Consider the following 10,839-nt stretch of genomic DNA (forward strand, 5'->3'; position numbering starts at 1 on the left):
GAACAAACTTCTGGAAAGCTCCAGCAAAGAGTGCAAAGCCTCTGGAAGGAACAAACCCTCCCTTGGCTCCTGGCGCTGCTCCAGCCTCCGCCTCCTCTTCCCAATCCTATTAGAATTAGAGGGACAGAGCTATAAGAGGAAAAGTCCATCCCCAGAGCAGCGCTGACAGCTTGGCCTTTAAATCTTTCATAAGCACGGGCTGCAGGTCAGCACGTGGAAGTGGGAATGCAGCGCCCTGGAGCTCTGCTGGAATGTTTGGGAACACCTGGAGAAGCTCAGCCATGCAAATGAAATTAATTTAATGAATGAAATGAATGAAATTCAGAACTGTTCTTACTCCACAGAAAACCTTTGCCCTTCCACTTTTGTGCCAGGAATTCCACTCCAAGCCACGTCCCTGTGTCCTGTCCAGGTGCTGTTCTGCCCAAAAGGCTTTGGAATGCTCCACTGGAATGGAGCTCAGCTCAGATTCCCTCCTCCAGGACTTTGGGACTTAACTCAGGACTTTGGGACTTAACTGGATGCAAAGCCAGCTGCTCTGGGATATTAATTGGAATTGGGAATGGAACCTTTCCAGCTGCACTGGTGGTGACCACAGAGCCTCTGGATGAAGCTGGTGGTCCTGGGAAGCAGGATGCCTGGGAGGAGCCAGGAATTGTCTCGGGAACCACAATTAATGAGGGAAGCCATGGGCACAGGGGATCCTGCTGCCATCTCCTGGAGGCTGCTCCTTCTTCTGGATCATAGTGGACCCTGGAGGTCCAGCCTGGCCAGGCTGTGTCTGGGCAAATTCCTGCTATCCTGGTTTCTGGCAGCCACTGAACACAGAATCCTGCTCAGCTCTGGATGTCTGGGGAGCTGGAGCATCCCCTGCTTCCCATAGCCAGGTGGAGCAGGATTGCCTTTATCCCAAATCAGGGTGGCCTTGGTGAAAGTCTTCATCCTCCTCTGGAAGAGCAGGGTTAGGTGGGATATTGGGAAGGAATTCCTGGCTGGGAGGATGCCCAGAGAACCTGTGGCTGTCCCTGTATCCCTGGAAGTGTCCAAGGCCAGGCTGGACATGGGGCTTGGAGAGCCTGGGACAATGGAAGTGTCCTGGGTGATCTTCCTGGGTGATGATTCCAAGATTCCCTGTCTGCCTGGTGGGAGGAGCTGTGGAACTGGAGCGTTCAGGGGATTTACTGCTCTCTGTGCCAATGGGATGATCCTGCTCCAACTCATGGAGAGGAAAATGGAAAATCCCTTGGATGGGGCAGGAACTGCAGCTGGATCCAAAGGCTCATCTGGGCTGGTGGCAAATGGAAGCGTCTGTGTGGAAATGTCAGGGAAGAAAACGATGGAAAGCTGAAGCACTAATCCCAGTGTAGGACAAACACTTTGTATTCCTCCCTGTTTGTAAATCCATGGAAATGAGGCGATGTATGGAAAGGCAGGGATAGAAAGGTTTAGGGAAAAGGCAGGAGAGCAGGACCAAAGTAAGGGGCAGCAATTCCTGGTGGAAAATGTGGGATGTGGTTACAGGCATTGCCCAAAGCTCTGGGATCACCATAAGAAGGGTTTGGGAGGCACTGGGAGTTTTCCTGATCATTTCTCACCCTGGAAACCCAGCGTGGTGCTCTGGGAGGTGCTTTGGATTCTATTCCCATCCACCAGTCTTCCCACATTCCCTGTGCATCATTTCCCTTGTCAGATTTTCTCCTTTGGGTGTTGATTTTTAGGAAGCTCCTGGCTCAGCCTTCCCGTCCCTGAGCCTTCAGAACCGGAGCAGAGCCCCAAAAAGCCCATGTCCTCCTCCGAGCCCATCCTGGACCTCAAGGGAGACACGGTGGAAGCACTTCCAGGTGAGAACCAACAATTCCAGGTGGGGATAAGCAATTCCAGGTGGGAAACAGCTCTTTCAGGTGGGGATCAGCACCTCCAGGTGAGAACCAACAATTCCAAGTGGAGATCAGCAATTCCAGGTTGGATGCAGCTCAGGCTCACTAGGAGCTGCTCCTCTTGGAAAAATTCTTGGCAATCTTTGCCATCCACACTACAGATCACTAATCCCAATAAAAAGGCAGGTCTTAGAATCATGGAATTATTTATATGGGGAAAGACCCCCTAAGACCATAGCCCAGCCATTCCCAAGTGTGGCAACACCCCAAATGCCCATCCCCAGGGATTTTAAATCCCTCCAGGAATGGGAAGTCCTGCCCTGGGCAGCTGTGCCAGGCCTGGAAGAACTTTTTGGGGAATAAAAGGTTATCCAAATGGATGGGCTTGGCAAGGAGGGAAAGCTGTTTTTGCTGCACGTGGTCCCAAGCCCAGGCAGATGTTGTGCTGATGGAAAGCAGGATGGCTCCGTTGGCTCCCATCAGCCCAGGCCTCTGCGCCGCCACCGGAATTTGACCTCTGGTGTCTGAATCCGTCATAATTCCCACCCCGGCCATAAAGCTGCAGTGGCTGCTCTGGAAAAGTGATTGGGAGTCGCCCAAAGTCCTGCTGTGGGACAGCTGCTGTCCTTCACTCCCCCTCAGCTGGCTGCACTTCCAGGGGAGCCCCACAGCTCCTCCTGCTCATCCCATCCATGTTATCCCAAAGGATTTGGCGAGGAGCGGCAGCGTCCCAGCTCTGGGAAAAGCAAAACTTCTGCCCATGGAGAGAAGGCAGCGAGAGCTGGGAGACCCTTGGAGAGGAGATTGGGACACCTTTGGAGAGAGAATTTGGGAGACCTTTGGACATGGAATTGGGAGACCTTTGGAGAGGGAATTTGGGAGACCTTTGGAGAGGGGATTTGTTGTTCTTTTCTCAGTTTTCCTGGGAATGCCAGAACTGGAGCAGATTAGAGCAGATGTTAAATTAAGCAGTGACAGGGAATATCCACTGCTAAATGGGTCTATTTTATAAATATGGATAAAAATAAGCAGGAAAAAAATACTTGGACTGCACAGATCCACAGGAAACAGCCTAACACCGACAGCAGAGCTCCCAAAAAAACAAAAAAGGGAATGTTTTGGAAACAAGAACAGCTGTACAGGGGACGGATTGAATTGCAGGAATCAACTGTGATGAGGGCAGCCAAAATTCCAGCCCCAAACACTGCTCCCCTCGCTCAGCTCTTGGGCGTGGGCCCTGCCAGCTCCAGGGAGGGCAGGAAATCAGGAGAATCAGGAGGAATTGGAGATGAAAGGCGCCGTGGGATGATCGGGAACAGTAATTAGGTGCTGATGGATATCGGCTCGCTCAGGGGGTGGAGTGGCCAGGGCTGATTTAGATCCCGGCGGGAGCTGGCTGGGAATTAAAGGCACAAAAACCTCGGACGGGTTTGTTCCAGCTCCGAGGGATTGAAGTCCTGGGTAACAAAAGGTGCCTGGAGTTAGATCTCCATCTGTCAGTCCTGACAGACACGCGGATTTAAAGGCTAAAAGGGTCAGAATTGTACAGCATCCCATGCTCGGGAGTCCTGGAACAGAATCCCAGACTGGCTTGGGTTGGAAGGGACTTTAAAGGTCACCTAACCCCCCCTGCCATGGGCAGGGACATCATCCACTGTCCCAGGGGGCTCCAGGCCCTGTCCAGCCTGGCCTGGGACTCCTCCAGGGATGAGGCAATGCAGCCCTGGACTCCAGGCTGGAGGCATTCCCACATTCCAGCCATTCCTACAGCCTGTGGACATCCACAAGCACTCGGCAAACGCTGATTTAATTTAGATAAAGGATCTCCAGGGCATTTCCTGCAATCACATTATCCCAACATGGACTGAGATCCTGCAGTCAAACATCCTTATAAAACTGGCACACATTCCCAGAGCAGCTGGGGCTGCCCCTGGATCCTTGGAAGTGTCCCAGGCCAGGCTGGATGGGGCTTGGAGCAGCCTGGGACAGTGGAAGGTGTCCCTGCCATGGCAGGGGTGGAACAGGATGAGCTTTAAGGTCCCTCCCAACCCAAATCATTCCAGGACTCCCAAGATTCCTACAGAAGGTGGAACTGTGAGCTCCATACCCACAGGGTGATGTTTGTGAGCACATCTCCACAATTTATGCAATTCTTGTTCTCACAGAGAACCTGGGAGGAACAGGGGAGCAGAGCTTCTGCCCACCACGGGACCCTCCAGGGAGTGGACAAGCCCTGGAACACACGGAAGCAGCAGGTACCAGTGTCCACCTCCCCTCCAGCCCAGGAACCTCCCCAAAACTCAGCCCTCAGGAAAATCCCTGAAATCCCTGACCCCACCTTGCCTCCTCCTGGCAGCACCTGTGGGACAGAGGAAAATCTGCATTACCCTCCCAGGGTTCCAAGGTCGTTCAGGAGCTGCCTTTTTGCTGTTTGGAAGTGGCTTTTTTTGTTAATTTTTTTTTGTTCGTTTGGTTTGGTTTGGGTTTTTTTTTTGTTTGTTTGTTTGGATGATTTTTTTGTGTGTGTGTTTTTTTTGTTGTTTGTTTTGGTTTTGGTTTTTTTGTTGTTGTTTTGTTTGGATTTTTTTTCCCCAGCTTCTTGCTGAGCTTTTCCAGCAGCCGGAATGGATTACAGAAGGAGAATCCAGAGATAGTCGAGTTGGGTTTTCTGCCATTTGTGTCACGAGTTTGGGGCTCCAACAACTCTCTGCACCTGAGCTTGGTGCCCCCTGCCAAGGGATCAGGATTCCCTGGTGATCCAGCTGGCACCACTGGCACTGCCAGGACCTGTGCCAGGGCACCAAAGCACATTGGCCAGGGAAGCTCCCAATGCTGTTCCCAGCTGGATTAATCCCATAAAACAGAACAATTTGTGCAGAGTCAAGTCCTGAGATTGATGGGCTCCAGCAGCTGGCACGGGAGCAGCTGTTTGGGATGTTGAGGATGCACCCTGGTACCCCCTTTCCCACACTTCCCAAACCCAGCGTGCTCGTTTGGAAACTTTTATCCATCTCTTTTTTCTGCCCGCATCACCCAAGTTTAAGAGGTTGGAAGGAATTTGAAGACCCCTCATTTGGGATCACCCAGGAATGTTCTATTCCCCCCCATCCATGCCGGGACCTTCCAACATCCCTGGGGATGGAAGCAGCGCTGGGAGAGCAGCAAGGGCAGCGCTGGGAGCCTGGCCCCGACCTCCCGTCCCTGCCACAGCCTCTGGAATAACAAATTGGATTCGTGGAGCCGCGGGGTGGGGACGGGGTGTGCTTCCCACAAAACCTCCGCCAGGAGCCGGTAATTGCCCCAGCGGGATCCCAGCGGCTCCGCGGGGCTGCTCGGAAGCGCCGCTGCTGAATTTAATTGCGGCTCTAAAGCACAAGTGGCACCGGGGAAGGAAAATGTGTGGGAGGAAAGATCAGACAAATCAGCCAGGCTGGTCCCTTCTGCCAGAGCGGCAGCTGGGATTGTGGGGTGTCCTTGGAGCAGCCGAGGGTCGCACCCCCTAAATGCCAGATGGGCTGCAGTGGGAGAAAGATAAACCTGAGGAAGATCTTAAATGGGATGTCCAAAGCCACAGGAAAGAGGAGGCCACGGAGCTGCTCCAGGCTGGGAGAGCTGGGGGTGCTCCCCTGGAGAGGAGAAGCTCCAGGGAGAGCTCAGAGCCCTGCAGGGCCTGAGGGGCTCCAGGAGAGCTGGAGAGGGGCTGGGGACAGGGGATGGAGGGACAGGACACAGGGAATGGCTCCCACTGCCAAAGGGCAGGGATAGATGGGATTTGGGAATTGGGAATTGTCCCCTGGGAGGGTGGGCAGCCCTGGCACAGGTGCCCAGAGCAGCTGTGGCTGCCCCTGGATCCCTGGCAGTGTCCAAGGCCAGGCTGGACACTGGGGCTGGAGCAGCCTGGGACAGTGGGAGGTGTCCCTGCCATGGCAGGGGTGACACTGGAGGGGCTTTCAGGTCCTTCCAACCCAAACCAGTCTGGGATTCTGCGATTAGGAGCAGGGAAGTTGTAGGGATGTGAGTTTGTAGCCTGGCACCAGCCCTGCCAGACCACCCAAAGGACATCAGGGTAGGAGGAATATTCAGGAGCCATTCCCTGGAAACCTGGATTTGCTCTCAGCCTGGTGACCTGAGCAGTGCCTCAGATGGAAATAATGGGATGTAAAATTGAAAACTTTGGAAAATAAATGTTATCCTGAAGCAGCCACAGTCATGGGATGCTCTGGGAGCTGAGATGCTGGAGAGGAACTGAAGGATTTGAATTCATTCCCCAGCTCAGCCAGAGGCTCCCTCTGGGAATTTGGGTGCTTAAATTCCCCAGCCTCAGCTCCACGTTTCCCAGAAGCAGCTCCCAGGTTCACAGATAAGATGATTAAAGCAGCTTTGAGGCTTCATGCCGTCACTCAAAGAATTTGGGGCAAAGATTCATTCCTGTAACTTCCCAGAGAGATTTGCCAAAGAAAATCCATCCTTCAAGGGTTCTGCTCGCTGATGGATGACATCCCTGCTTCCCACCTCCAGCAACTGCCGAGCTGGAGCTGTTCAGCAAATGTCAAACTGGGGAAAAAAAGAGAGGAAGGAAAAGGGGGAAAAAATCTGACTCTGTCCTTACAGAAGTTTTCAAGGAAAAAGAAGATCCCCCTTGACATTTTCTGCTTCTGTGCAGGAGGCAAAGTGGAGGGTGGGGGATTTTAAATAGGAATAGTATTGTAAATGCAGGCGAACCCAATGGGAAGAAATTACGATGTCTGACTCAATTCAGAAGGCTGAATTATTTCTTTATTATAACTATGCTGAAATACATTAATATACTATAGAAAAGGAGGATACTAAAACTACATACTGCTTTCTCTATCTCTAACACAACTCGTGACCCTCTCTGAGACTCCAGCCCCAGGTGGGTTGGATTTGCCATCAGGCTCAAACAATCCTCACCAGAATCCAACCAAGCACTCACTCCAGGTAAACAATTCTCCAAACACATTCCACATAGGAAAAACAAGGAGCAGAAATAGAAATTGTTTTCTCTTTCATTTCTCTCTATGCACCTCTATGAAAAATCCTGAGAGGGAGAGAAACGTGCTTGCCACATAATAGCTCATTCCCTGTTTGTATCTCTGCCACCAGGTGTATTTTTAAAAGAATTCCCAGCGGGTCCCTCGTGTCCTGCTCCTCACACTCCTCTCTGCTTTCCTCCCCAGCCCTGCAGGAGCCGAGGCAGAGCCCCGGGATGCGGCAGGACCGGGGTGACCCCGGGAACGCTGCCGGGGCCGCCGGCCCTGAGGAGCCCAGCCCCAGCAGGGATGCTCGGGACGGGGAGGTCCCCAGCCCCCCCAAATCCCCACCGTGGCCAGAAGCTCCCGAGCAGTGCCCGGCCCGGCCCAGCACCCTGCGCTGGCACAGCTCCCCAAGGAAGCTGCCGGAGGGGCAGCAGCGGGGCACGGACCGGGCAGCGGCCACCGAGAATGGCCTGGAGACCACCCCGGCCACCGCCACCCCGGCCACCGCCACGGCCACCACCATGGCCACCAGCACGGCCACCAGCACGGCCACTCGGGCCACCAGCACGGCCACGGCCAGCAGCGAGGAGCGCCAGGCCCTGCAGTCGGAGCTGGGCAAGTGCATCGAGGAATTCCGCAGGATCAGGATCCCGGCCGCCTTTCCCAACAAAAAGAGGCAGTGGCAGAGCGAGCTGCTGAGGAAGTACCAGCTCTGAGAGCAGATCCCAGCTCCCACCCCGCGGAAGGAGCTGGTGGGTGGCTGTTCCAGCAGTGGCACGGGCTGTCCACGCTCCCAAAACGAGGAGCGGAGGTGGCTCGTGAAGCCCATGCAGATGTTGGAAGGGTCAAAAGCCTGTCCCCACCACGGTCACGGAGGGGACAGGTACAGCTGGAGGGGATAGGACAAGGAACGATGTCCAGGGCCAGCAGGAATCCCCACATTTCTGAATTTCCCTGGCATTTCAAACAATAAAATCGAGTTGGTGTCCGAAATGAGCTCCAGTCTCCTCATGGCTTCGGGGCAGATGTGGGAATTTGGCTCTTCAGAACCCTACAAGTCGCTGGGAGATGGAGTTCCCTGAATTGCTTGGGCTTTGGGGCTGTGGAGGGGGCGACCAGATCCACATTTTTATTCCTTTTATATGGAGCCAGGTCAGTAACCTGCTTGGGGAAATGTCTGGGGAAGCTTTTAGGGAAATATTTGGGGAAACTTTTAGGGAAATGTTTGGGGAAACTTTTAGGGAAATATTTGAGGAAATGTTTGGGGAAGCTTTTGGGGAAATATTTGAGGAAATGTTTGGGGAAGCTTTTGGGGGAATATTTGGGGAAATGTTTGGGGAAGCTTTTAGGGAAATGTTTGGGAAAACTTCTAGGGAAATATTTGGGGAAATGTTTGGGGAAGCTTTTAGGGAAATGTTTGGGGAAATGTTTGGGGAAGCTTTTAGGAAATGTTTGGGGAATTGTTCAGGGAAGTGTTGACAGGGACATGGAGAGCACTACAGTGTGAGATGACCCTGGGCAGAGCTGGCAGCCAGGAAAAGGCTCTAATCCCACATCATTCCCTGCACAGGATCCCAAATTCCCGGGAGACAGGCAGAGCTCAGGGAGCAGGGCAGGGGCTGAGCCAGAGCTGCAGTTGGAGCTGGAATCTCTCCACGGCTCTCTGGAGGCTCCTCAGCAGAACGAGCTGCAGAGACACTGCCCGTGCCAAAAGGAGCTGGCAAACATTCCCAGCTGGATCTGGCACCTGCAGGCAGCCCTGTTCTCCTCAGGGTTTGGGAATTACAGCTTCTCCCACCCAAGGACATGCTCCAGGCTCTCCCTGCCTGCATCACCTCCAGCTGCAAGGGGCAGCTCTGCAGGGGCAGGCTGGATTTTGGGATGGAGGAGGAGGAGGATGTTCCTGGCAGAAGGCCTTGGAATTCCTTCTGATTCCTTCCCGGATGCTGCCCATGGTGCCTGAGAGTGGCAAACGCTAAGCTCAAAAGCATTTTACCATCTGAAAGCTGCACGCCTGCAAAAATTCAACAAAAATTAAAATTAAAATAACAACTCCTCGACTAGGCACCAGCCAACACAGCTGGCACTTGGAGAGGAGTTGTGGAATCGTTTGGAATCTTTCTTGGATGATCCTCTGCTCTCCAGGAGCAGCAGGATCCACTCGGGCTGCCCCTCCTCAGGTCCCTGTGCTGCTTCAGCCCCTCCAGATGCTGCCAGAGGTGCCTGGAATGGTCACGCCCACATCCAGGGCTCATTCCACGGGTGGGAGCAGCTGGGAAGCGACTCTTTCCTGTTTATCCTTCAATATTTGTCCTGCTTCGCTCAGCACAGGGCTCAGCTCCCTCTGATTTGGGGAATTTATTGTCATTTATCCTCACATCTCAGGAAATTCCGCTTTTCCCAGTGCTCTCTTCCAAAGCCAACAGGACACAGAGCCTCATCTGATCCCAGGCTTTGGTGCTGGACATCAGGGAGAGGAATCCCGAGTTTAGAAAGGGGAATCCCGAGTTTAGGGAGAGGAATCCCGAGTTTAGAAAGGGGAATCCCGAGTTTAGAGAGAGGAATCCCGAGTTTAGAAAGGGGAATCCCGAGTTTAGGGAGGGGAATCCCGAATTTAGGGAGAGGAATCTCGAGTTAAGGGAGGGGAATCCCGAGTTTAGGGGGAGAAATCCCGAGTTTAGGGAGAGGAATCCCGAGTTTAGGGAGGGGAATCCCGAGTTTAGGGAGAGGAATCCCGAGTTTAGGGAAGGGAATCCCGAGTTTAGGGGGAGAAATCCCGAGTTCAGGCAGAGCCGGGCTGCCCCTGGGCACAGCCTGGGCAGGGCATTTGGAGCTGGGAATTCCTGCTCTGTGTGATGCTGGACACACCTCCAGGTCTTTTCCTAATTCCACGAGATTTCCCCTTGTGTTTCCCACTGCTGGGGGTTTGGGAGCAGCTCCTGACAGGTCCTTGCAGAGTTTCCTGCCATGAATTTGGTCCTGGGAAGGGGCAGTGATGGAGCCCAGGCCTGGTTCAGGGATTCCCCATGGTGGAAAATTCCCTCCTCTAACCCGAGCTTCCAAAGAAAGGCTCAGCAGCCTCTTGTTGTTTGGTTTTAAAATTCAACGAAAATTAAAATGAAAATAACAACTCCTTAACTAGGCACCAGCCAACACAGCTGGCACTTGGAGAGGAGTTGTGGAATCATTTGGAATCTTTCTTGGATGATCCTCTGCTCTCCAGGAGCAGCAGATTTGAGCTTCCCAATCATGTCCTGGTTTAGGAGAAATCCCCCCAAACCACCACAGGCTGGATCTTGTGCTCCATTTAGGAGCTCTGCTTTCCCAACTGGAATAAAACCCAATTTTCCCATCTTTTTTGGGCATTGTGGGACAAAACCTCCCTGCAAGCAGCACATTTGCAGGCTGTCCCCTCACGGCAGCACTGGGATAAACATTAATTCTCTTATCTATTGTAAGTTATTTAAAAGATTTTCTTCTGGGGTTGCTGTGGTTTGCTCCCAGCTCAGGCAGAGGCACACACACACCCTGACATCCTCTCTGACCCCGACTGCTTCTTCTCTCTTTTGCCTTTGGCTGCTGCTATTTTTTATATGGTACATTACGTGATAAATGTTTATAGTTTTTCCTTAATACTTACTACCTATATTAAATGGTGTTTTTCTATTCTAAACTAATTTGTGAGTGCTAACATTACTAAAAACATGGAGGTAAGGAAGAAGAAAGAGGAAGGACAGGACTGGCTAAAAATCCCTTTATCTTAAAATTTTTGATCTTTATGTGTAAATTAACCCCCCCCCCCCCCGTACAGGTGTTAAAACCCCCCTGTACAACACTAAAAAATTCTTCCCTATACTTTGTAACTACTTCTACTATAATATTTCAACTTTTGTGACTTCTTGTTCTTCTTGTAAAGTTGGTAAATCATTTTACGGTTTAAACTTAAAATTACATCTCTTTTCAGC

The sequence above is a fragment of the Lonchura striata genome, chromosome 14, assembly GCF_046129695.1.
Source record: "Lonchura striata isolate bLonStr1 chromosome 14, bLonStr1.mat, whole genome shotgun sequence".
Classification (NCBI taxonomy): domain Eukaryota; kingdom Metazoa; phylum Chordata; class Aves; order Passeriformes; family Estrildidae; genus Lonchura; species Lonchura striata.